Here is a 27,911-nt window from a genome sequence, read left to right on the forward strand (position 1 = left end):
ATTTCCTTGGTTTCCTTCACAGTTTTGATAGTTTAACGATTGTGTGTGTGTATGTGTGTGTGTGTGTGTGTGTGTGTGTGTATAACTATACATAGTCCTAAATATTACATAGATTTTTAAAATGTGGCCAACAAACACAATGCTAGTTGTGTGAGGAGGGTATGGTCACCACTGTTGGATGGTGTCTAGGACAAGATAAACTTGACAGTCTTCTGCATCCTGGGAGTTTATAAGGGGCTTTCTGGTGTGTTCAGAGGGAGAGACCATAAGGTGCACTACAGTCCGTACATTTGCAAGGACCGTAATGCAAAGCAGGTACTAACCGTGAGAGTGGCATGAATTGCCCTGGGTTTCTAGCTGCTAAGCTTGTGTCAGCTCTCAGAAGTCAGTGAAAACAGAACCCTTTGGTAGGATGAATTAATGTCCACAGCTGATGATGACAGGCAGCAGGACCTGAAAGAAAGAATAAGGAATTTATTAGCAAAATTGTCAAGATCAGTAGATTCTTATCTGGGTCAGGCTCTCCAGAACATTTCTCCAGGTGTTTTTGTTTGTTTGTTTGTTTGTTTGTTTGTTTGTTTGTTTAAAAAGGCTATGCTGAAGCAGTGGGGATCATGGTTCTAGCAGGCTGAGACATGTCTGTTTAGACTCATTCTTCTCCAGTCTGGACCAGATTCCAGTTAGTATTTTGGAATGTCTGGTCACCATCCTCCTGGGAAACCCTTTACTCCTCTTCTATTTTGAACTAATTTCCTGTATCATGTCCTCTTCTTTCTTGGTTTATACTTTTATTTCGATGGAGCACATTTTCCCACAGCTTCTTGAAAAGGGAGGATGGGTAATACATTTATTTTGTTTGAGATTGTGCATGTCTGAAAATGTCATTCTGTCCTCCCAAGTTTGAGAGTTTGACCCAACTTTGAGGTTCCAAGTAATTTCCCTTTAGAATTCTAGATGCGGTTGCATTTTCTTTTTGCTTGCAAGGCGTGCTGTTGCAAAGTCCGAAGCCACTGTATTTCCTGCTCCTTTCTATCAGCTTTTTTCTCCTGGAAGTTGATGTTCTTCTTCTTTTTCTCTAGTTTTCTGAAATTCCAAAATGGAGTATCTTTGTGTGAATGCTTTCATCCACCATTTTTATTCAGTAAGTTTTTTTTTTAAGTAGTAGCAATTCATTTATCGTTCTGGAAAAATTTTTTAAATACTTTTGTTTTCTACCCTGTTTCCTATTTTCTCTTTTTTTCCTAGATTTTTTACAGTTGTCATTCGATTTTAAAAATCTTTTTTGCTTATTTTTTGCCTCTGTGTCTATTTACTGTCTAGGAGACATTTTCTACTTTATTTTCTAAGCCTGTTAATGACTTCTGCTCTTATTTTCTCAATTCCAAGGTGTCTTCTCTGTTAATTTCTTATGGCATTCGGTTTCCTTTTTATGAATAACATTTTCTTATTTCTCTGAAGACGTTAGTAATAGTTTTATTTCACTTAGCTTTGTTGATTTTTACCCTCACTTGCTTGCATTTTTTAAAAATTTACTCCAGGATGCCGTTTTCGGTAATCCCTCAACGTCTGCTTAACACTAAGTATGAGGAAGCGTGTTGGAGGTTCTAAGAGCTTGGACTGTGGGCCATGCCTCTCAGGTGGAAGTCACTGAGATGTAGGCTGGGAGATGGGCTGGTCTCTGTAGTCAGCATTAGATATCTGTTTGATAAATGAACTCTAAACCCTACCTTAACTCTCATCTGTGCCTGGACCATCAATTCAGACGTAATTATGCTTTGTTTCTCCATGGAACACGCCTCCAGATTTCTCCAAGAGAAAAGGACAGTAAAGTGGAGTGCAGGAGAGAATCTGGGAGGTTTAACTTCTTAAATAGTTTAATAGAGTCTGAATCCATTTTTATCTTTGGCTGCTGAAAACTTTCATGCCCACCTACTCTTTCCTCTTCTGCCCCATGTTTGAGCAAGCTAGTAAGAAAGCTGGTGCTGCGCCCTGGACACAGCAGAAAGTTCAGCCCACATGGGGGAGTGGATTTTTCCCTCATCCCACCCCTACCTATGACAAAAACCAAGCCTATTTACTCTCATTCTCCCTTTCAAGACATTCTCAAGCCCATTCCAGACTAGCTTGGGTGGGTGCTGTCTCTCTCTGTTTAGAAAGTTCCATGATGTAATACAATGTGTTCTCACCTCTTGCTGTGTCCATGGCATCATCAGACAGGACACTCACCTATTAATTGGGAGAGGTCCATCCCACCTGTGTTGGATGGCTGTAAGAAATAGCTTTCCTATGAGGTTTTCGTATCTTAATGTTTTATCATTGTTATTATCAGTTTCAAAGCAGTTCCTATGCCTTTTGAGTATTTTCTGGTACAAGTTGGTGGACTTTCATATTTTCCCAGTATTAACCAGAGATTTGTTTTCTTGGGTCTACTAAGTCAGTTATACTTGCCCATTTTTTTCTAGTTTCCAAATTTTTGCCGATTTTTAATTTTTTGGCCTCTCCTCTTTTTCTGTTTTATCTATTTCTTAAAAAAAAAAAAAAATCCTTCCCATGGTGGGGGATCTGAGATTGGAAGGCAGTGAGGTGGGGATGGTTAAGGGAATACAAAGAAGGAAATGAGACCCACTATTTGATAATGCAACAGGGTGACTATAGTCAGTAACTCAATTGTACAATTTTAAATAACCAAGAGTCTCATTGGATTGTTTGTTAGCACAGAGGATAAATGCTTGATGAGATGAATACCCCATTCTCTATGATGCGCTTATTTCACATCAAAACATCTCATGTACCCCATTAATATATATACCTACTGTGTATGCACAAAAAATTTAAAAAAATTAAAAGAAAAATCCCTTCCCTGAATTTTTATTGAGTTAAGGAGTTAGGAAACAAAATTAGAAGCATGTATTTAAGCTCCTGTCTAACCCAGAAATCCTGAGTGGACTCATTTCTTCACACCTTGTCAACAATGGGTACTTTTCCATTTATTGCCAAGTTCCTGAAATCTATACTATGTTCTAATTGCTTTGACAACTCAGATTATCCATATTATTGAATGATGGGTCTAAACTACTTGTTCATATGACTAAAAGCCTAAAGGACAATTTCATGATTTGTGGCAGATTCTTAAATTTAGCCATTTGATTTACCCTAAATTTGCTTCCTTTTTTTAGTAGTGCTCTATTGTAATGCAGATGGAAGCATTACAATGTTCTAGAAGGGAGCTGAAATGAAAATGCATTATCTATACATATCTCTCCTCCACTTATGTAAGGGATATTGATAAATAATCACTTCATAGGTATCTATTAAAAATAAAAGCCACTTTTCTTATTGGTTGTGAAAACTGTACCTGTCTTTTGAACAAATTTAGCAGTGATTTACAATTTTTGGTTAAAAATGCCAGACTTGAGATTTCAAAATGCAATCTTTTGTTAGAAAACAATGATTTCATCAAACGGTAACCCTACTTTGTCTTAATAGTTACTTCACAGGTTGGTGAATCTTTTTGTTATTAACTATAATTAAAGGTTATTTTCACAGTAAAAGCATACAGATAAAAATTAGTCCCTGCCTCTCATAAATACCAATGTCCTAGCCTGCCCTCTCAGAGGCAGTGGGCTAGATTAAAATTGTTACTATGTATGTTTTGAGGAATTACTTACATATGAATACAAGCATGTCTATGAGAATGTGAGCTTTTAAAATAGAACAAGAGCATATCATTTTGGCTGTTCCATGCCTTATTTTATTAACTATACATTCTGAAGATAAACTGTATCAGCACATTTAGGTCTTCCTTATACTTTTTCTTTACTTTTTTGTGAAAATCGAATACAGAGATATGCACAAAATATAGCCAAATGAATCAACATAAAACAAAAGCCTGTGAGATAACCACCTCCTTTGCCAGGCAGTCAAGCTTTCCTAGGCTTTCACAAGGCTCCCTCATGTCCACTCCAAGTTGCTACCTTCGAGGTCTCCGTGAAAGGCAAACACTTCCCAGCTTCTGCAGTAATCCCGCCCTTGCTTTTCTTTAGTGTAATATCTAAGTATGAATCCTGAAAAAGTGGATAGTTAAGTTTTGCCTGTTTTCAGAGTGTCAGGTCATTCAAATCATACAGTATGAGTTACTTTGTGTCTGACTTACTCAGTGCTTTCTCTTCGTCACATCTATTCTAGGGTTTACATATGCTCTAAAATTTTCCTTTTTTCTGGGCCTTGCTGCAAATCTGTAATTCTGTTTCCCCCCTACCTCTCTGGAAATTATACATTCTATAGTTCTTTTGTTTGTGAGCCACAAAATTATGATATATCTCATTGGTTCTTAAAACCTTACAGGAATTGGTATTTTATACTCTTCGTGGGCAATGAAAAGATTCTGTATTCCTTTTAGACACCTCACTTTCTTTCAGCCCCTTCTAAAATCTTAAGCCATTATTAGGTACTTTAATTCTATCTTTAATCTGTATTTAAAATATGAATGTCAGTGCGTTTAATCTGTGTTTAGAAGTCATATTTAAGACCCTCTATCATTAATCTCCTTATTTATTAGAAAGGCATTTATTCAGTGTCATGATCAGACTATTACATTTAGAAATAAACATCATGAGGGCAAAAAACAAAAATAAAACTACTTTAAAACGCTTTGTCAGAATAGTTTAAACTCTCCCCACACACAGAAACTAAAATAGCCTGTTATGCAATTCGTCACAAATACAGTTCTTCGTTTTGTACACATGAGTAGTGTATAAAATGTGTCTTCTTTGTAGCAGCTAGGCCCTGCCACCACTGCGCTTGGCTGAGTTCACAAATCTCTTGTAACCTGTTGCTCCCCGTCACTTCTCTGGCTCTCCTCTCCTGTTAAACTTTGCTTCCTGGCAATAATTAAAACTTCCTGCTATGATCGCTGCTGGAGCCATCATAGCTACCTTGCTTTGCAGTTTGGCAAAGTATTGGCCTCCCCCACCATAGGAACCAGAGTTTCTGCCTCCAAAGTTTCCTCTCTTCATAGGTCCAAAATTTGAAGATTGATTATTGTAATTGCCAAAAATCATTATAGCTTTCTATCCTTCAAAATTGTTTCTGTCTACCAAATCCAATGTAGCCATGCCCACAGCCACCATATCTGCCACCACCATGGCTGCCACCAAAGCCACCACAACCACTGAAGTTTCCTCTACTGCCAAAGTTGTCAATCGTACCAAAACTACCTCCATGACCACCACTCACATTTCAAACATTTCAAAAAATTCTCTATCTTGTCTTGTCTCTTTGAACAAAACAAGTATGACTATTTTAAAGTCTGTATCTAAAAACTCTAACATCTGAAGTGCGTGTGAGTGTTATTTTCAGTTATCTGTCTGTTTGATTGTTTTCTTTTCTCTGAGTGCCTGGCTATTTTTTTTTTTTTTTTACTGTGTTTGTCAGACACTGTATTTGCAAAAATGTTGCAGAGACTGGGCATGGTGGCTCACAGTATAATCCCAGCACTTTAGGAAGCTGAAGTGGGTGGATCACCTGAGGTCAAGAATTGGAGACCAGCTTGGTCAACATGGTGAAACCCTGTCTTTACTAAAAATACAAAAATTAGCCAGGTGTAGTGGCAGACACCTGTAGTCCCGGCTACTTGGAAGGCTGAGGTAGGAGAATCACTTGAATCCGGGAGGTGGAGGCTGCAGTAAGCTGAGATCGTGCCACTGCATTCCAGCCTGTGACATAGTGAGACACTGTCTCAAAAACAACAACAACAACAACAAAACAATGTATAGAAGTAATTTTCAGCTCAGTATAGTATCTCCTTCCAAACGGAATTGATGTTTTTATTTTGCTAGTCATCTGGGGCATTGGTATTCTGGGTTCACCTTAATCTAATTTTATCCACATAGCATGCAGGAGAATACTAACCCTGCAGACTGTGATGGTGATGCGTCTGTGGCTTATTCTAAAGCCTAGAAAACACCTCCCATGGCAAGTGGGGAGATACACAGGTCTCAATTTTATCTGTGCGGCTATTTATTTTAAAATTACTGCATGCCAGGAAACATTTGAATTATTTTACAAATATTATTAAGGGAATTCTTATGACAGTGATTTAGAGGTGAATATTCTTATCCTTGTTACTAGATGTGAAACTGAGGTGAAGGGGAGTTAGGTAGCTTGGACAAGAGCACACACTTTACGTAGACCTCGGTGTTGAGTGCAAGTAGTAGGAGATGGTGCTGTCGAGGTGAATTTAGACTGCATACTATATTATTCCGAGACATGGTAAATGTTGGAATTATGGGGAGGTCAGTTAGGCGTGGCATTTTTACTTTGTCTAATGATTATAAATTTTACACTGCATTATTTGTGTGCCACTTCAGTAGTGGTACTGGGGTATTTAGGAGAAAATCACAATAGTCGTTATGCAGGAAAGGGGACTCACAGGAAAGATCTCAATTTGTGTTCACTCCTTGCTGCAGTTCAGAATTGGGAGGAGGCGGAATTTTGAATTATGTGTGGGGCCTCTAAAGACTCTTTTGCACTGAGAGCAGCAAGTATGAAGAAATTACATCTTAGAATCAGAGTTTGTGCTGGATTCATGCGTGGGATTTGTTTATCGTGTTTCTCTTCACAATGACTGCTCAGGCTGCTTCGGCATGAACAGTTGGCTCAGTACCCAGTGAGTGTTTGATTAGCTAAGTTAGGAAGCAGAAAGCCATACACTATAGAGGAAATTTATCCTGGAATAAATGTAGATCATTTAGTCAAATTGCTATATTCTCAGCACGTTAAGACTTCCCTGGGAGAAAATGCCATGGGAGCTTTCTTAGAAGTACAAGTAAACAGAACTTACTTTCCAGGGAACCTGAAAAGCATGACCTAACATGTGATTGAGGATCAGCCAACATGACCTTGGAGGAAAAGATGCCCTAAAAAAAGAAACATCCTGAGTGAGTTACGAAACTGATCCTATAGGGGGTTTTATGAGTCAAAACTCTTGGTTGCAAGTGGCGGAAATCAGATCAGAGGCACCAAGGAGGGGGAGGGGTGGGCGTCACAAATTACTGTCTTTGGCTTGACTACATTGCATATCAGTAAAAATTCGTTTTTGCTGGAGTTGGACAGAGAGCCAAAATGTTTTTAGCAGGTCTAAATATACTTTCAAGATTCTGAACTTAAAGGGGAGTGAGGGAATGTATTGGCTCATGATACTGGGAACAGGCATGGCACTAATTCACAACTGGCTGGGTCAGGTGCAGAGGCTGAAAAGTTAGCACTGCTGCTCTTGTATCACCAGCCTGCTTTTGACGTCTGCCCCTCTCTTTGTGGGCTTGTTAATTTCTACTGCACTTGTACTTCTCCCATGTTCTGTGGAAGAGGGACACAGCCATCTTTCACTCTTCCTAGAGTAGTCAGCCCGGGGTCAGGTATTTATGAACAATGGACTGCATCACATTACTCTAAAAATTGGCGACTTAAAACACATTTATGTCTCAGTTCCCAAGGGACAGGAATCTGGGAGCAGCTTAGCTGGTTCATTCTGGCTCAGGGTTTTTAATGGGGTTGCACTTAAGGTATTGGCCAGGGCTTCGGTCATTTGAGGCAGCTGGAGAAATTGTTTATAAATCCATTCATGAGGCTGTTGGTAGGAGCCTCCAGTTCCTTGCCATATGGGCTCTCCATGGGGCTATTCACACAGCATAGCAACCGACCTCTTCAAGAGTGAGTGATCAGAGAAAGAAACCAAAATGGAAGCCACAGTGTCTTTTATCACCTCATTTCAGAAGTGACATATCATAATTTCCGCTGTGTTCTATTGTATTCCTGGTACAGTGTGGGAAAGGACCATACACAAATCCGGATACCAGGAACTGATCACCAGGGGCTGTGGTAGGCAGAACTCTAAGGTGGCCCCCAAGATTCTTGCCGCCAGTGTACACACTGTGTGATTCTCTTCCTTTGAATGTGGGTTGCACCTGTGATTGGATAGTCACTGCTTTGATTAGGTTACCTTTCATAACAAAGGTACAGAAATTTTGCAGATATAATTAGCAACAGCAATAGATTGAGTTAACCACAAAAGAGATTATTTGGGTGGCCCCGACCAAATCCAGTGAGTCCTTTAACAGAGGGTCAGAGACTTAAAGCCGTGGCCTCCTGATGGCCTTGAAGAAGCAACTGCCATGCTGTGGAATGGCGGGTGTCTCCAGGGGCTGGGGGCCTCCGTGCCACCACTGCAAGGAACTGATTTCTGCCAACAGCCAGTGAGCTTGGAAGGGGATCCCAAGCCTCAGATGAGATTAGAACCTGGCTGATTGGACTGCAGCCTGGTAAAATCCCTGAGTGGAAGACCAGCTGAGCTACGCCCAGATGCCTGACCCACAGAGATGGTGCCATTTACCTGCTAAACTTAGGGCATTTTGTTATTCAGCATAGAAAACATATACAGTACCTGCTTGTGAAAGATAAGGATTAGGCGAGGGTCTTCTCTGTCCATCTTTCCTCAAATTGTGAATTGTGGGAGGTTCCCCAAGGAAGGAAAGTGCTGTTAGAGGGAAAGGGGGGCTGCAAAGGCTGCTAGGCAATCAGTCTACAGCTGCCACAGTTTATTAGGGTGTTTCAAACCTGGGCACCCCAGCTGCTTCAAGAATATGAGTGATGAAGCAAACAGTGCTCTCCACTGCTATCTAGAACACTATTCTCTAAATGTGGTCTGTGTACAACCGGTGATGGAATCTCTGGAGCGTTTGTTAAAATGTGGGCTCCTAGGTCTCATTTCAGATATATTGACTCAATCTCTGTGGGGATTTGAATTTTTTTTATCATTTCATAGTTTTTATATTTTGAAAATTTTTCAAAATCAGAAAAAAATTTGAAGGAAACAGAAGTGTGAGCATTTGTTTGCCTCTCACTGAGGTTTATAAATTGTTAATATTTTACCCCATTTTCTCCTCATATATATACTTACACATATAAGTTTATTGCGGAACCATCTGAAAGTAAGTTACAGTAATCATAACATTTTACCCCTAAACACTTTAGTACATCTACCCTGCAATTAAAAACTACCTCCTGTAATCACATGCCCTTCTCATACTCTAGAAATGAAACACTGACGTATTAGATAAAATACAGTGAAAATTTTTCAATAGGCCTTGAAATGCCCTTTGGAGAATTGCTTCTCAAAATGTGCCCCTTGGACTAGCAGCATAGCATCACTGTATTTTAATAAGAACCCAGTGAGTGACAAGCACATTGATTCGAGAAGCCCTGTAGCAAGTTTTTGATTGAAGATCTAATTAAGGATTGTATTACATTTGGCTATCAGCGTTTTCTAGCATCTCTCAGCTAGAATAGTCCAATTTTCCTCCTATTCTTTCTTCCTATGCTGCCTTCCTACTCCCCTCATTCTACCTTGATGAAAACAATTGTGAAATTTTAAAACACTCTCATGCTTTTGTAACTAACCACATAAAGTCGCATAAGTACCTAATGACTGATAGAAGCAAAATGGAGAGGAATCTTGTGGCAAGCGAGGTCACTGAAAGTTGTCTGAGATTTCATGAAAGATGTGGCATTTCTGTGGATCTTAAAATTGTAGACCAAGTTAGTTTCTCTTGACTAGCTAGTCCAGGAACCAAAGGACATTCACTTGGAAAGGTAAGCTGAACCAACTGAGGAATTGGGTTCAAAATGAAGGTTACTTAACTGAGCACAATTACCTCCAGGCAGTAGGACTAGCTAGTTCTAATTTTTTAAGTGTATTTTATGTAATTCTTTTTTTTTCTTTTCTTTCTTTCTTTCTTTTTTTTTTTTTTTTTTTGTGATGGAGTTTCACTCTTGTTACCCAGGCTGGAGTGCAATGGCGTGATCTTGGCTCACCGCAACCTCCGCCTTCTGGATTCAGGCAATTCTCCTGCCTCAGCCTCCTGAGTAGCTGGGATTACAGGCATGCGCCACCATGCCCAGCTAATTTTTTGTATTTTTAGTAGAGACAGGGTTTCACCATGTTGACCAGGATGATCTCAATCTCTTGACCTCGTGATCCACCCGCCTCGGCCTCCCAAAGTGCTGGGATTACGGGCTTGAGCCACCACGCCCGGTCTATTTTATGTAATTCTTTTTGCAAAAAGGCATTATTGTAAAATTCTGACTTGCTTTATAAATTTCATGTGAGAATTTTTCACAACACTAAAAATCCAGTATTAAAAACACTTCATAAATAATGTACATTTGCCTATCATAGTTTTCTTTTTCTCCTATTAATGGACATTTAGTTGCTTCCAAATCTTCAGTGCAATAAGAAGCCTTGTTCATGTAATCATTACATCTCTGATTATTCTAACAGAGTCCTAACAGTAGGGTTGCTAAGACAAAGCTTACAATAGACTTAAACTGGGGTGTGTGCCCAACTCATGTGGATTCATTTGCAGGCTCTGGTAGTGCCATCATTCTCAGTCTGACCATTCTGAGCCAGTAATAGAACATCTGGATGCAAATTCAGTGAAAAAAATAAACCCTGGAAACCTGACATACCAACGGGGAACCCTCAGATGAGGACCTGGTACAGCGATGTCAGGTTTCTAAGCTGGCTTTCGATGTTGCTTCTCTTGTTTCTGTCCTTCCTGAAGCTGGTTTGTGCAGCCCTTCCTTAGATTGTATGAGAAAACTTAGACTCCATCCATTAAAAATCCATTGGTTGGGCTGAGCGTGGTGGCTCATGCCTGTAATCCCAGCACTTTGGGAGGCCGAGGCAGGTGGATCACGAGGTCAGGAGATCGAGACCATCCTAGCCAACATGGTGAAACCCCGTCTCTACTGAAAATACAAAAATTAGCTGGATGTGGAGGCATGTCCTGTAGTCCTAGCTACGCAGGCCTACAGGCTTGAACCCGGGAGGCAGAGCCGAGATAGCACCACTGCACTCCAGCCTGGGCAACAGAGCAAGACTCCATCTCAAAAAAACAAAAGAACAACAAACAAACAAATATGGTTTGCTTATTATTCTGGGTTCCTTTCTGTTACCAACAACAACAACAAACCCAAATAATATTGATGGCAGATTGTATATGATAGACACCTATAGAAAGGTAGTATTTGGAATCAGTCACTGGGGTAAAAGGCAGTAAGGCTCCATTCTGTGTTCTGGTGCAGAAATTTAAAAGCTTGGCTCAAGCCTGTAATCCCAGCACTTTGGGAGGCTGAGGCGGGTGGATCACGAGGTCAAGAGATCAAGACCATCCTGGTCAACATGGTGAAACCCCATTTCTACTAAAAATACAAAAAATTAGCTGGGCATGGTGGCGTGTGCCTGTAATCCCAGCTACTCAGGAGGCTGAGGCAGGAGAATTGCCTGAACCCAGGAGGCGGGGGTTGCGGTGAGCCGAGATCGAGCCATTGCACTCCAGCCTGGGTAACAAGAGTGAAACTCCATCTCAAAAAAAAAAAAAAAAAAAAAAAAATTAAAAGGTAATGGTAAGTGGTGGCCAAACAGGTAGTCGATCTATCACCCTCAGGCAACTGGGCATCTCTTTGGAAGTGAAACTCTAGGTGTCTGGATAGATGATGCCCAAATGAAGAGAATGGAGGCTGATGAAGCACCCTGACTTAATAAATCACGTAGCTGGTTCTGGTCCAGAGCCACATAGTCAGTAAGTAGAGGTGATGCCATTCAAACCTAAAGAATCTCATGTCATAACGTTAGTTCTCAACCACTTCTTTTTATTCCCTTGCCAAAAGTAGCAAAGTCTCCTTTATATGAAAAGAAGTAAATGCCAACTGCTCCTACCCATAGAATTTCCAGATTTATCAATTAAAAGTACAAGATTCCCAGTTAAATTTGAATTTCAGTATAAGTATGTCTGAGGTATTGCCTAGGATATATGTTTACTAAAAAATAATCAGTTTATTTGAATTCAAATTCAACTGGACATCCTGTATTTTATCTGGCAGCCCTACACGGTCCAAACCTATATCTGTCTTTTCAGTGTTGCTTTCTCAGTAACAAAAAAAAATTAATTTAAATTCAACACATATGTGCCTCAGAGAATAGGGAGGAAATAATATTTTTAGAGGAATTTTCAGAAATTCAGATCTTGCTGAAATCATTGGTATAGTACTCACCAGGTAGTCTGTATTCAATGAGCTAGCCGGGGCAGCCAGCTTTAATTTCAAGTTCCATGGCCTGGTGAGTGCAAACCATTGTTGAATGCTGTCCTATACTAGATGATACCGAATTCCTTCCCCTTCATTATGCAGATTCTTTTTGGCTCAAAAGCCTGTAAGAACTAGAAATATCGGTTTGGATACATGTATGTGTGTGTCTCTGACCCATCTAGCTCTCATTCTGTTCTGCGTCGGGGCCCAGAAGAATCTTTTTTTCCCACGGGAAGTAAATTGCTAAGGCAGGTCACAGAATCCTTTAAAGTGCATGTTGCTATTCTTCATAGGCCAGAACTACAGCTGGAAGGGTGCGAGGAAAATGCGGTCTCTGAACTAGCAGAGTTAGGAGGAGTTGTACTGAGAACAGGTGACCGGAGACTCCAATGGGTGTAGTCAGTTCCAAAGGCAAAGAAATCATCGGGGCTCAGGAAATGGTCAGAGAAGTCGAAGTCTCTGGCTTCGATTAAACATGGAATCTTTGGGAACCACGTTGATGAGCTAGCCTTTAAGATCTGTGTTTTATTTTTAATTTTGATACAAAACAACACCAAAAACTATCATTCCCCAAGTGTCATTAATGCGGCATCAAAGCTGAGAAACTAGATGGGAATAAGACACGAGTATCTGCATGTATATCTTTCAGTGCTTTGAAAATGGCCTAGGATGTGGTACTGCTTCTGATCAACTGTTTTAAATGTGTGAGGTAAACACAAATTACTGCCACTTGGCTCTCCTATTGTAACAGACCCTTTTAAAAAAAGATCCGGGAGCGTATTTGCAGATTCAGAAACTTGCCAACGATAGACATCTATTATTTACTCAGAGACAAATGTATTATATCCCACAGGGCCTATTTATGAGTCAGTTTAACTTACCCACAGGTCATCTATCTAGGAAAATGGCATCAACCAAGCATTTACAACAGAGGGGATTTAATGCAGGGAAGAAATGATAGAAGAACTGGGAAATGAAATCGAAGATGGTGAGGAGCCCAGGTAACAGGAGGAAGTCACTTTTAGGCTAGAAGGATGCTATGGGATCCCAGGTCACCTTATAGAAGCTGGAACGGCAGATCTGCACATCGGGAGCTTGAGTCAAGGAAAAGATGGAGCTGGTGCCAGAAACACTGTCCAGCATATCATTACTTAATCAGGTGGTGATTCTCACTGCAACTGCTGTTCCATATGTTGTCTCCTCATTGGAGCAAATTAATGCAGTGACTAAGGCAGATCTGAATACTGAATGATTTACTTAGCAAATCCTAATAGAGTTTCAATAAAAGTTTCTAGATCTTGGAAAAAGGCTTTGCTCCCTTTAGCAAGTAATTATTCTTTTCAGAAAATGCATCTAAGTGAATCAGATAGTATACACAGTATATGAAGATGTTGGCGTTTTAGATTGTATGATCAGGGATCCAGGACACACAATAAAGCCAGGGATAAAGTTGAATGTGCCTGGCCACATTCCATCAAACCCACAAAGAACACATCAGTTGCATGAACAGATTGTTTACATGCCCACTGAGCCCAGCCTATTTCTGTCTCATCTGCAACCTGTGTTTGTGGCCTCATGGGGAGTCCCTCTAACAAGGTATTTGGTACAAAGGACGACTTTTCAGGATAACAACTACCACCGACTTTAAGTAGATTTTGCAGCTTTAGAGCCTCTGACAGGGCTAACTGAAAGACAATGGAGAAGGGAAAGCCTCTCAATGGGTAGAGTGTTGGGTGATACATCTCATTGTAAGTTTACCTGAATGAAGATGAGACCTAATGTCAGGTTCTGTGACAAGCTCTTGCGTATGTTGGTCAAGAGAAGAAATGTGAGCATGGAGCACTGGAATGGATGCAGAACATGAGACAGTAAAGGAGTGCATTGAGCAAGCATGAAAAGGAGGCTGGACTAACCCGACTGTATGAATGCCTATTCGTGCGATCGAGAGCTGCTGCTTCAGCCTTTCTGATGAGTTTCCAGGTAGCACATGACTGAGGCAGCCACAACAGTAGCGATAGGGGCTTTGTGCAGACTCCACCACACAGCCTTTCCCTCATCAAGGCAGTCCATGCTGCTACGACAGCTGAGTGCTCCCTTTGTCAAGCTTAGAGACCAGCCCTCCTCTCCGATACGGTCTCAAACCTAGCAAACACAGTCAACTCCTTGTTGTAGTATACCTAGTTGCTCTCATTATGGAAGGGAGCAGCATTCTCTTTTCCCATGGTCCTCCCTGTTATGCCCCTGCCAGTGCTACCAATTGCAAACTTCCCAAATGCTTCATAAACTATCTTGTTATCCCACCCAAATAGGCTATGAAGGGAGTTAGAGTTATTTGATCAAAAACAAATAATGAAGTCAATGAACTAATTAAAATGTGATTCACTGTTTTACATTTCCTGCGTATGAAGCAGTTAGCCTTATGACGTGGTGCAATGGTCACCGAAGACTTAGCGTTGCAATCTCACAGGGCATCTTCTTCCGTCTGATGACATCTGTACTTTGTAGAACACTGGTTAGGCTCTGAACTAGCGTTTGAAATAAGAAACTAGTTTCCCCATAATTAAAAGACATGGTTCTAGGAACCAAGGAGTGAGGAGGGACTGATGTGTCTAACAATGATTAATTAACCTATTCCCAAAATTCTTGCTTGTTGTTGTTCTTAGGATAACCCATTTCTTGTTAGTACTTAAGGAAGAAATGCTTTCATTATGTAATACACTGTGGTTCTTCTAAATTGGAAGCTAAAACTGGCCATTTGGGCTCTTCCTACTAGGAGACAACAAATGACAGAAAGCGGGATACTGTGTTGGCTGAGGTGTCTGACTTTGCCTAGGTGGGGAGATGCAATGTTGCTGTATAACTAGATCTAGGAGGAATGTGAAAGGAATTCCGTGGGTCCTAACTTTTCCTCATGTGCTCAGTGGGGAAGATTAATCAAAGATCAACACGCAAGACCCCTGGGAACTGCAATAGCTCAAGAACCAAGGTTTGGGTTATTCCATTGAAAGAAAAGCGGAGGGGCTGGCTTTTACCGTATGGGTAACAGCAAAGAGAATACCTAATACCAGCGCTGGCTTTTAAGGCTGAGTGGCAGAAAGAAAGCTCTGTTTCCTTGCTTGCTGTGTCATGACTTAGAGCAAAATGTTTTCTCTCCGCATTTTACATGCAGTGTGCTGCTGGTGGTAAAGTATGCATTTTGGACCAGAGGCTGAAGTGGATTTGAGGGGAAATGGCATTACCAAGAGTAGTGCTATTCAAAGTCGGGGGGTATGCACGCTGGTGCTGGTGTGTGAGCTGTTTATTACTGGTTCATGCTGAGAGAAGTACAGAACGAGAGTATTTAAAATTGTGCTGCGCAGGTGGCATTAACATCTCTATGCCTGTTGTATTTAATAATAAAAATTGAGGCTTGCATTTGATGTTCTTTAATTTCATTTTTCTAGCAATTCATTCATTTTTATTGCATTTTCCCAGTGAATTCGTCCACGACAAAGTTTACTGCTGCTTTACTACAGGTAGTTTGAGAAGCACTGATCTTAATGAGCAGCGGCCTTGTGAAATATATCATTACTCCCAGAGGCAGCAGCTGTGGGTAACTCTGGTTGCTTGCCACCGTGAAGATGAGCGAGCTTACCGTTGTTCGTCGAGGATTTGGGTGGTGTTAGGTGGAGGCATCTTTGTCTACGCAGAATGTGCGTGTTTGTACAGTCAAAGTTGAGTGAATGAAAATACACCAATGAGCAGTTTATATCTCGATGTCCTCCCTTAATCGCTGGATGTCCTAGCCATGGCGAACTTTCCCAAGAGTAGAAGTACATAATCAAAGCGGGTTCCCCCCAGAAACTTTAGAAAGTAGAACTGAAACCTATCCAGGTGAGGTTTGATTGGAACTGAGTCACTGTATGACAGAACCCAGGAAGTGTCCAGGGTTACTTTCGGGGAATTGTCTGGACCTTTGCTCTTTTTGGCGCTTGGTCAATCTTCCTTGAGTTCTGCAGTTACCAGTGTCCTTCTAAGTTCCTTCTTGATTATGTCCTCAACTTGTTTGTTTCTTGTCACTAAATTCACCCTAAATGATACAAAAGGTCTTGCAATTTTAAAGGCATTTGAAAAATATCACCAAATTGCTTTTCAGAAACTTGATTATCAGTGTATGACCTCACCAATAATATAAGCCACTGTCTCCAGGTATCTTTCTCAGAACTGAATATTAATGTATATGTGTGTATATAAACACACACAAACACATATGTATATATGTAGAGATATATATTTATATATATCTTTGACATTCTGCCAGGTTACACATTAGGATTTTAAAATATTTAATATCTTTGAATATTATTGAAGGTGAAATTTTAGGGAATATGAGGTGTTGGTATACTTTTACATGTAAGTTACAGAAACAAAATTCAAATGAGCTTAAGCAGAGGGATTTCATTAGCATTACCTAGAATGGAAAGTTACTGGGGTAGTTTATAGAATTGAAGTAAGAAGCTTAGGAAGCAAGTCATGAGAACGTGCTTACTGAGGGGCACGCGTGTGCTCTGCTGCACCTGACTACTTCTCATCAAGCACTCACCCTCAGCCTTCCTGTTCACTTCTCATCGTTGATTGATTTCTTTCTGTTGAAGTTCTCTTGGTGAGGCAGGAATTATTGCTGCCAGCAGTTCTAAGTATATGCTTTCTGTCTACGAGCCTAGCAGAGAGAGCCCTTGATTAATTCACAGGAGGACCATGGCCTTTCTTGGGTGACATGTCCCCCTTTCACCTTGGATAGGTTGCCATGATTATTCACACCTGGATTATTTAGCCTATCCTTAGACGGAGTGGTAGAGCGGACTGCCATGATCAACAAGGGTTAATAATCTCTCCAGGATGAGATAAAACAGGGAGAGAGACTTGTCCTGGAGGCAGGATTTCTGGGCATGCATAAATGGCCCCATACACTTAGCAAGAGCTCTTGACTTTTGGGCAGATGGGTTACATGTTCAAATCGATGTTTTTAGGAGACTGAGATGGCAACGGTACATAAGTAGAGTGATCACATCATTTATCATTCAAACCAGAACACTTTTGAAAGTAAAAGAGGCTACGATTAATAATTAATGGAAGGCCTGTTTGCCACAGGAAAGCTGAGCAACCAAAAGCAAACAGCCTGACTATTTTAGAGTTGTTGCACTAACTTCTTTTCTGATGCAATACAGGTTTCACAGTAGTTATGACTATAAAACCGTACATGGTTTGACAGTCACCATCAACCACTTGCTGAGATGAAATAACTTTTTGGAGCCAGGGATAAGACTTACAAAAAGGTCAAGATTCACAGAAAGATTAAATATACACTGAAAGAAACGATCAGCTTCTCCATAGTTGCTTCTCAGGGGAATCGCCTAGGGGTGGCGAATCACCGATGTGACCTGTGGGATTTCACAGTAGAGTGGTTAACAGAAGGCCTCAGAGTCATGAGCCCAACTTAATTTAGTCTCAGCGTTGCCATTTGTCAGTTGTAAGCTTGAGGAAGTTACTTAACTTCTCTGAACCTCAGTGTCTTCATCTATAAAATGGAAACTGTAATACTTCATGTGATTGTGCCCAGAATGACGGTGTCTTACTGTATGCTATAGTAATAGCACATAATATAGATGTAATGCATACATTAATATATGTTTAGTGATACTGAAACGTAGCATTCATACTACCAAAAGGGTTAAATAAGATGCAGGAGAAAAGAGAAAGTTATTGATTCTATTTTAGCAGGTAAATCTCCTAGTAAACACTGTGCATTGATTCTTTCTTCCATCTTTTTTCACTTACAGGATCTGCTCCTCTGATATGACAGTACCTCCTACCAAACTTACCACACGTACGAAAGAGCACCCTATTTGTTGGCCAGGGAAGAGTGGCTGGACCACTCTCATTTGGTTTAAGAATGCCTTGGGCTGGTCAGTTGTGTCACTTGGGGCCTTTCAAAAATGATTTCAGGATTGATAAGAAAGAAAAATCTGGTTCAAAGGACTTTAAATTGTGAGCAGGGAGTGATGAGTGAGGGGCAACAGATGCGGCCCCAAATAAGACTCGGAAGGTAAAGGTAGATAGGAATTAGGATCATACCTAGAGGGAACAGCAGGGTCCAGGAATGTTACTCAGTGTGTGGGGGTAGGAGGAAAGAGCCCCTCGGTGAAGGGCCAGACAGATTAGGAGGAGGGCTCAGGTTTAGGGAGAGATGGGAAAGGACAGAACTGAGACAGGGAGGACTTGCCAGAGAGTTTCTATCTCTCAAAGAAGGTGATAATCTTTGGACAGTAAAGGATTGGAAGCCAGTGCAAGAAGACTCATTCCATAGCGACTCATGCTGGGCCTGGACCTCACTGCTTGAGCAGATGGGGGCGTGGGTAAAGATGCCCCACTTAAAGATATCTTCCCATCCTATAAATTGCTCAGCATTGGTTACACATGCTCCCTCTCTCACCCAAATTTGCCAGTCTTAACTCAGAAAACTTCCCTGGAAAATTTCTAATTATAGAAACAAATAGAACCAAACAAAGGTTGACCTACCTGGTATATCTTGGCCGCTTGATTTATATGAATGAATCAACACACCCATGTGTTCAAATACATCAAACTCAAATTCTGGGCATTTGAAAGTCTATATACCAAATAAAAGCTTTTATATTGTTCCTTCTTTAGTCTTAAATTTGGTGTTGAATTTATAAACTGAGGGCATTGAAATACACAGTTCTGTCATAAGATATCCAATTCATTTTTCCCATAAATATTCAAGTCCCAGCTATACACTCTGAAATTGTACATTGTTTTATTACCTTATAGCCTTATTTTTAAAGACATCTTGAAAAGAAGGATTTACTCTTTTTCTTTTCTTTGAAAGAAATAAGGAAACAGGGGTCCTGGAGGTTAAAATAGCCAAACTCTTTTCTTTTTTCTTTTTTTATTTTTTTGAGATGAAGTCTCGCATGGTTACCCAGGCTGGGAGTGCAGTGGTGCGATCTTGGCTCAATGCAACCTCTGCCAAGTTCAAGCAATTCTCATGCCTCAGACTCCGAGTAGCTGGGATTACAGGCTCCTGCCACCATGCCCTGCTAATTTTTTTATTTTTAGTAGAGACAGGGTTTCACCATGTTGGTCAGGCTGGTATCAAACTCCTGACCTCAGGTGATCTGCCCAGCTTGGCCTCCCAAAGTGCTGGGATTACAGGGGTGAGCCATTATGCCAAGCCTCAAACTCTTTTATATAAAAGAAAATTCCCATATTTGCAAGATAATGCTTCAGTTAAGAGTCAGTATTTTCCTTTTAATGTTGACACTAAAAATAAATAGGAATTTTTAAGGTAATGTGGTTATTCTGTCAGAAAACTACTATAAAAACCATAAGGCACATTAAACTTCCTACCAACTTGCACTGGGTCATAACTAACATTTGTTTTAGCTTCAGATTAAAAGTATTTTGCTACCATGACTAAGCAAACGTGTGTCTCTTACATTTTACATGACTCTGTTAAAATATAACACATCTTTCAACATTTTGTTGTGAAAGGAGACATTTGGTTTTCACTGATTTATTTATTTAAACAAAAAAAAACAGAGCTAAGTTCATGTGTCAGTAACTTCATCTCTTAGTTTTCGTCATTAATTTTCTTCATTTTTCATCACTTTGGAATGTTTGGAGACATTTGAAAATCCAACTCACGGTAGTTTAAATGTATTACTTAACAGGAAGACTAGATGGAGAGGGTCCAGCACAGGCAGGAGCAGAGATTCGACAGTGTCGTCACAAGCCCAGCGTCTTCCCACCGTCTGCTCCGTCATCCTTGTTACTGTGACTTCTTAATGCTGGTCCTTGTTTCCTTACAACTGTAAGATGGCAGCTCCAGCTCCGGGCATCAAATCAACGATCCAAAAGTAGAGGGAAGGCGTTTGCCATCATGCTCTGTTCTTGCAAACAATTTAGAGGCTCTCATTTCCATCCTGAGCCAGACATGCTCATCTCATTTACCTTTCTGGACACTTTGTCAGTTCTTTTCAATAGAGGCATCTCTACTAAAAATACAAAATTTAGCTGGGCATGGTGGCACACGCCTGTAGTCCCAGCTACTCGAGAGACTGAGGCAGGAGAATTGCTTGAACCCAGGAGGCAGAGGTTACGGTGAACCGAGATCGCGCCATTGCACTCCAGCCTGGGTAACAAGAGCGAAACTCCATCTCAAAAAAAAAAAAAAAAAGAAAGAAAGAAAAATAGAGGTAATCGCATCCTACAACACAACTTGAGGAGTTGCCAGCAAGGAAGGACAGATGGTACTGATGTCTGTCACAGGGTCCTTCCACATGTTATCCATCTCCTACTAAAGTCTTCTTTTAATGGTATTCTCTTACCTTTACCTAGCTGATGCTTATCAGCTGGTTTTTTTTTCTTTCTTTTTTTTTTTTATATGGAGTTTTGCTCTTGTTGCTCAGGCTGGAGGGCAGTGGCGCAATCCCGGCTCACTGCAACCTCCACCTAGTGATTCTCCTGCCTCAGCCTCTGAGTAACTGGGATTACAGACACCCACCACAATGCCCAGGTTATTTTTTGTATTTTTAGTAGAGACAGCATTTTGTCATGCTGGCCAGGCTGGTCTCGAACTCTTGACCTCAGATGATCCACCCACCTCACCCTCCCAAAGTGCTGGGATTATAGGCGTGAGCCATTGCACCTGGCCTGGCTCCTTTTTCTCAAGCACTGTAATCCCATTGATATGATCTTTCTAAAACACAATCTGACTTCATCATTAGCCTTCCAGTGTGGCTTAAAATAAGGGTCATGATCTACCCCTTGGACACCTTTCCAGCATCTTCTCTTCCATGTGGCCTGCTGGGTATTAATATTATCATACAGGATTTATGTTCTCGCTTGCTGCTGCACTTTCGTTCTACTGTCTGTCCAGAATAAACTTCTACTCTTCCTTGTAGGCCAGAGTCTCTTTGTCCCTCAAACCCGATGCTTTCAGAGGTCCTCCTCAACACCCTGCCCTTTCCAAGCTCAAGTATCTTTCCTGTGTCCATCCACAGCACCTGCTGGGAGCCTTCTTTCTGTCTGCATCTCTGTACTGTGATTTATTTGTTTACGGAATTCACCTGTCTTTTGGTACCCGATGGAGCTTTCTAAGATTAGGGACTGACTCATCCCTGTACAGTTCGTGACCCATAGGTGATGCTCAAATCATATATACATATATGATTTGTCGTCACAAACCCAGCTTCTTTCCATCTGTCTGCTCCGTCATCCTTGTTACTGTGACTTCTTAATGCTGGTACTTATTTCCTCACAACTGTAAGATGGCAGCTACAGCTCCAGGCATCAATTCTGAGAAATAAATGAGTCTATTTCTCTCTCTCTCTCTCTCTCTCTCTCTCTATATATATATATATATATATATATATATATACACACACACACACACACACACACACACACATATAAATTTCTCGGAATTTAGCTTGCTGCTAGATATTCAAATCATATATTTTTAATGACAAGAAAGATGCTAAAACTTTCTAGATGACAGTGGGGGGTACCATACAAAGAATGCCCTAGCCCTGTTTCCTAGGATGTCCAGATAAGTTGGAGGTATTGTCTCTTGTTTCTCAAAGCTTGAACCTTTTCTGGCTCTAACTTAGGTGTGGATTGGGAGTAGAAGAGAAGGCTGCTGAAGCAATGAAGTTTTAGAAACCAGAGTTATTTGGAAGAATTGACTCTGAGCGCAAAATACTCACTGGCACAAAGCCAACACGATAACCACTGTACGTAGGAAATGACTTACTGAAGTGCATACGCAGAACTAGGCCAGGAGAGTGTGTGTGTGTGTGTGTGTGTGTGTGTGTGTGTGTGTGTGTATACTAGCTAGTCATGTTAGCAACCACTTTAAATTCTGAGGACGGATAGCCACTAATTCCGGTGTACATAGGCACAAGTACTTGAGCGAAAACAGTCTATTATAAAGCATAACTTCAAAAAAAGCTCTAAGCAGTCTATGAAGATAGGAGTAAGTCTTACACAGATTGGGTTTGCCTATTCTTCATACCAAATCCTTGATTCTGATACTCAGTTACAGGTCACCCACCCAAGCACCTTGATATGTAGACACAAGTAGGCGTTCTTTACTTCTGGATTTGAAAAGATGACAAAGGGATTGAGTGGGAATGATTAATTTCATACTGGGGAATGATGATTGCTGGTTATATCACTTACCACACAATAGAGGTATTTAAATGTAACAGCTGTAACCAGCATAGGATGGAATGCTGATATCAGACTTAGGTGATAAGCTTAAATTGGCATTGGAAAAGAAGTTTCCAGCTTCGTATTTCAGTGTAGTCCAGATTTTTCGACCCCTGATACTGCTGATCCTTCTCAGTTAAGGAAGCTTGGTCTCACATTATCTGTTTTGAGAGCTCACCATATCATTGTAGAGGTTTCATGTCATCCAGTGGAAGTCCTTACATCTGACATAATCAGATATGTCTGGATAAAAACTAGTTGGCCAGATGCGGTGGCTCACACCTGTAATCCCAGCACTTTGGGAGGCTAGGGCAGGTGGATCATGAGGTCAGGAGTTTGAGACCAGCCTGACCAACGTGGTGAAACCCAGTCTCTACTAAAAATACAAAAATTAGCTGGGCATGGTGGTATGCACCTGTAATCCCAGCTACTCAGGAGGCTGAGGCAGGAGACTCGCTTGAACCCAGGAGGCAGAGGTTGTGGTGAGCCAAGAGCATGCCACAGGACTCCAGCCTGGACAACAGAGCAAGACTCCATCTCCACCACCCCCCAAAAAAACTAGTTCGTCTAGCTAAAAAAAAGTTATTTGAGTTATACATTTTGAATTTTTTAAATCTCAACTTAAAAGTCCACTCATTTTCTAGTCTTTGGGAAAAGCAGAGTCAAAGCCTTGTCCTGAGTATGGTGCCACTGTTAGATTTTTTTTTCTGTATCACTAGAACAAGCGGAATCAATAATGCATTATTCAGTATTTCCAGTTTTTGTCTCTTAAAAATAGCCAGAGACCTTTGCATTCAAACATGTGCAAAAAAGTGCAGCTCCTCCTAGACTCTTGGAATTTGCTTGAATCTTCTGCCATTGTCTCCCCCACATCTAATCCAATAGCTGATTTTTTTCATCTTTTGTGTGACTTGCTTTTATTTAGCCTTTCCAAAGCATTCATCTTACTCAATTAGCCACTTAAGAAATACCAGGTTTGGTCTTGTCCTCCATTTAATCAATTAAGATTTTGTTGAATTATTTGATGATAATCCACTGAGCTGCTGGGGTGGAAGTGTTTGGAAAGTGCACACTGGTTTTCTAGAAGCACTTGGTGGGCCATGGGCATCTAGTGATATGTTTTACAGAGAAAAAGCTGATTATTTTCAAGAAGTCCTTGGCGTTACATGTGCACATGTCCAACACTAACTTTATTGAATGGAGTTTTGTTCAATTGCTCACTACCTCGATGTATTTGACAAAATGCCTACTGTCTGCCATGTTAACCCTGACAATTTCTTTTGTCAGTTTTCTCAGCTTTGCAGCATTCTTGCTAAAACAACAAAAACCCACTCTGTCTAGCTATATTCTTTCTGATATAGAGAGCTATTACGGAGGATTATATTATATACCCTTTTGACAAGAAGAAACATTTCATGATTGAAGGCTGAGCTGGACAGTGGTCCCTGGAAGCATGAGTAGTTTCCTGGACCCTCTTGTGTAATGTGTAATGAACCTGTACAAGTGCTTCATCTTGGGCCCAGCTTTAAGGGAACCAAGCTCTCCTGAGATGAGGATGTATGGGGCAAGTAAAGAAGGCCTGTTCTCATTAACTGTGCGAAACCTGAAGAGTGAGAAGCAGGACGATGCAGAAAGAAGCTGAGAAAGAATGTGGCTTCAGGTGAAGGTTCAGCCCGAACCCAGGGGAACGCTGGACTACACTGTGTTTCTTGCCTTGAAGCCACCACTGGGGCAGGGAGTCTCGAAGCAATGTAACCGGAGAACTGCAGCTTCTATCATCCCAGTGCAATCCTCCAAAGAAAGATGAAGTTATGTGAGCAGGTAGCGGCAGCTAAGCAACGCATGCATGAAAACTATATCAATAAAAGCAGCAAAAGGAAACCTAGGTAGATGATTAACTGCAAATTCACAGAATATCAGATAGCAAACGTGTGGTATTTTTAAAATAACTACCTTTTTTTTCCAAAGGTTTTTTGATTTGCAATTGGTTAAGGAAGAGAAGCTTTAAATAACTACTTTTACGGGACCCAACTTATGAGAATCCCTAAATTTTCTGGGTTTCTCTTGTCTCTTGGGTCCTCAACTGGTTAGACAAAAAAAGAGACCAGGCCCAATTTCCAGATTTCACCAGCTGACCCGTCTTCCCTGGGGAGGCCATGTTCAGCATGTCCTCCATTATGCCTACCAGCACGGGAAGTGCAGCGGCTGCAGAGTCCAGACGTGACCCAAGGAAACTCAGACGGCAGGTTCACCTTTCCTGTGTTTCCAGACTCAAGCACAAAGCATCATGCAGTTAAAATGTCATTCAGTGAGGCATGGCATTTGGCTTTTGTAGTGGTTGTCCCAAGGGGCCAGATGCACAACCAGGAAGAACACAGGAGTTAATGCCTGTGGGGGGAACTTTTACCAGTGGGAGGCAACTTACAGATAAATTCCTTTTGTTCTTTTCCTCTGATGGATTGTTGGGAGCTGCTGTGGTTCTTGAGAGCATGTCTAGAGATTGTCCCTTGTGACTGAGCAAGTGGCTCTATTTTCCTTTCTGAAGCTGTGGCTGGCAAATCTGCTTTCCGTTCCTCCTCGTGTCCGCGTTCCACTCTTCCTCGTGCCCGCTTTCCATTCTTCCTTGTTTCACCTCCCCTTTCCCTTCAGTCTCCCTGCCCTGCCATTGCACCTCTTTACCTACCCAACGCGTGTTAGCACATCATCTTAGCCTGATTTCCAAAATAAACAACAAAAACAGAAACATACCAAAACAGAACTGAAGGCAAAGACAGTGCCCCTAGAGATGGAAGTTTCAGTACATGTGTAAGTCCCCTACGTGGTGGAATTTCACTGTAGAACATCAGGAGAGAGGTTATGGGTAAATAGAGAGTAATCCTGATATTGTTCTTTTGTTCTTTTTCTATCTAAACCATCAATCCTATTAAAGTCCAAGTGAATGCTGAGGAGCAGCTCCAGGATGCTACAAAGAGTTTTACTTTGTTAAGAGTCTTTTACAATAGCAAAGACCTGGAACCAACCCAAATGCCCATCGATGATAGACTGGATTGGGAAAATGTGGCACCTATATACCATGGAATATTATGCAGCAATCAAAAATGTTGAGTTCGTGTCCTTTGTAGGGACATGGATGAATCTGGAGAACATCATTCTCAGCAAACTGACACAAGAACAGAAAATGAAACACCGCATATTCTCACTCATAGGCGGGTGATGAACAATGAGAACACATGGACACAGGGAGGGGAGCACTACACACTGGGGTCTATTGGGGGGAATAGGGGAGGGACAGCGGGGGGGCAGAGCTGGGGAGGGATAGCATGGGAAGAAATGCCAAATGTGGGTGAAGGGGTTGGAAGGCAGCAAAACACACTGCCATGTGTGTACCTATGCAACTGTCTCTCATGTTCTGCTCATGTCCCCCAAACCTAAAACGCAATAAAAAATTAAATAAATAAATAAATAAAAATAAAGAGTCTTTTACAAACTAGCTCAGCACAGCAAGTAAAACAATGCAGAGGAGAATGTAGCACCTAGAAGCTGCATTTCCTCAAAGGAATACAGAACATTTGTGAACTGGCGTGCTGATGATAGTGATGCAAAACATTCTTCTTTTTCAAAAAAGAGAATCAACTTGTTCTGTGGCTCTGGCCAGATTGAGACCAGCAGTTATGAGGCCAGAACTAGTCTTTTTAAAACAATATTGACAGATAACATATATTTTTACTGTGTACAACATGATGTCGTAAGATACATACACATTATGGAATGATTTTGAGTGTTACTGATGTGCAGGCTAGAGAATCTGTCCCAACTGCAAGTGATGTTGCCATCATCATTGTCACAATTAGTACTGATGGCTGTGGTCGATTTAGTCTGTAGCTATCGAGATGGGTGGTATGGGGTAGTTGTTCTGTTTTTGCTATTTTATGCTTGTAGAAATGGTCTCAATTTTCTCTTCTGATTAGTCTTAGCATATGGGTTTCTTTTTTGCCATATTCTACTGCAGAGGCTGCCTCTCTCTGCCTTTCTCCCTCACATCTGGAATCCAGCCAAAATGTACTAGAACAAGATGCTTCTCACATTTCAGCCCTTTTGTAAGGGTGCTGATTGCAACTTGGGTAACTTCAGTATAATCTAAGGTGGAAGCTTTCTGCTTATTTTGAGGAAAAAAAATAAATGTCTAAAAATAAAACGTAGGCATAAAAATAGGGCCAAATACTCATTAACTGCCTCACTTAGCTGAATGCTGAAATTATTTCAACAGCGCTAAATCAAGCCTTTGTGTGGAAGAGGCTGGGTATTTTTTTAAATTTGTAGTATTTTATCTTAGATGATAAATGAGTTACTGTAATTTGTCATTTTATTCAAAACTTGAATTAAATAGTCCTCAAAGCCTCCATTTTCAGCTTGTGCTCATGCGGACCCTTGAATTAGAGCACTTGTGTTCACAAGTCTCCTGGAATATATTCTGTGGGCTGCCGTGGGAAAGGTTGGGGTGACAGACAGGACCAGGAGCCGGAGTATCCAGGGCTTGGGATGCTGGGGTTAAGAATTTGGATCTTATTCTAAGTGTGGTGGGAAGCCACTGGAGGGATTGAATTATGAGGATATTATAGAATGACTTCTATTTTCAAAGTGTGACTCCTGACTGCTGTACTGATAGTAGATTGGAAGGAGACAACAGTAGGAAAAGGGTAACTAGCCAAATGCCTATTTGTAGATATCCAGGTAAGTGATGGTGGCTTTGGAGCAGGATGGTAATAGTAGAGTTGGAGAGAAGTGGACAAATAATGGAGTTTATCTAATTCATTAACAACAACAAAAAGATTGATTAATAGATTAGATATGGGGCGTGAGAGAATGGAAGAGTCAGGATTGATTCCTAAGTTTCTGGCCCAAACAACCGGAAGAATTTGGTACTAGTTATTGAGATGAAGACTGGAGGAAGAAGAGGATACTTTTTTGCTGTTTTGCTGTGTTGAGGGTGGGTCATAGAGCAATGGAAAAGGGAATGAGCTGGAAGTAAGGGCTCATGTTAATTTTGGGCATCTAAATGAACCGTTCAGAAGAACAGTTGAATGTATGAACTTGACCCAGTAGATACGTTTGAGAATCCTTGATGTGAAAATTACATTCAGTCATGAGACAAACTCGCCTAAGGAGAGAGTAGAGAGAAAGTAAAACACCTGAGAACATTCCATATTTCCACATAAATAGGGCAAGCAGAAGAGAACCCATAACGGACTAAGAAGGAACAGCAGTGAAGAAGGAAAAACTAGGAGAGTCTGATGTTCCGGAAACCAAGAGAAGACTCTTAACAAAGGAAGGTAACAGTCAATTACATTAAATGCTGCTGTGAAGTTGAGTTAGAGGAGGAAAAGCAATGTCACCGTTTTTGGTGTTCTTGGTGACACTACAAGAGCAGCTTATGTCATGCAGAAAAGAGCCGAGAGTTGATAGGAGATTGTAAAGTGGGAAATGAAGACAGC

General features: G+C 41.0%; 1 protein-coding gene across 8 annotated transcripts in view; it reads left to right on the forward strand.

The window, feature by feature from the left end:
- Positions 1-27,911, forward strand: part of HHLA2 (HHLA2 member of B7 family) — an 87,409-nt gene that overhangs the window by 31,289 nt on the left and 28,209 nt on the right. The window contains exons 1-2 of one of the 8 annotated variants that reach the window (XM_078352278.1): positions 1-6,938; positions 27,640-27,749. The exon at positions 1-6,938 is cut by the window's left edge and continues 31,289 nt beyond it. The exons of 1 other annotated variant lie outside the window; for it this stretch is intronic. The gene's annotated coding sequence lies outside the window, so the exon portion shown is untranslated. Of the gene's footprint in view, positions 27,750-27,911 lie in introns of all 8 variants that reach the window. 6 more of the 8 variants (XM_054246132.2, XR_008476907.2, XM_078352279.1 and 3 more) reach the window with 6 other exon arrangements.

Source organism: Callithrix jacchus, chromosome 15 (assembly GCF_049354715.1).
Source record: "Callithrix jacchus isolate 240 chromosome 15, calJac240_pri, whole genome shotgun sequence".
Taxonomy (NCBI): domain Eukaryota; kingdom Metazoa; phylum Chordata; class Mammalia; order Primates; family Cebidae; genus Callithrix; species Callithrix jacchus.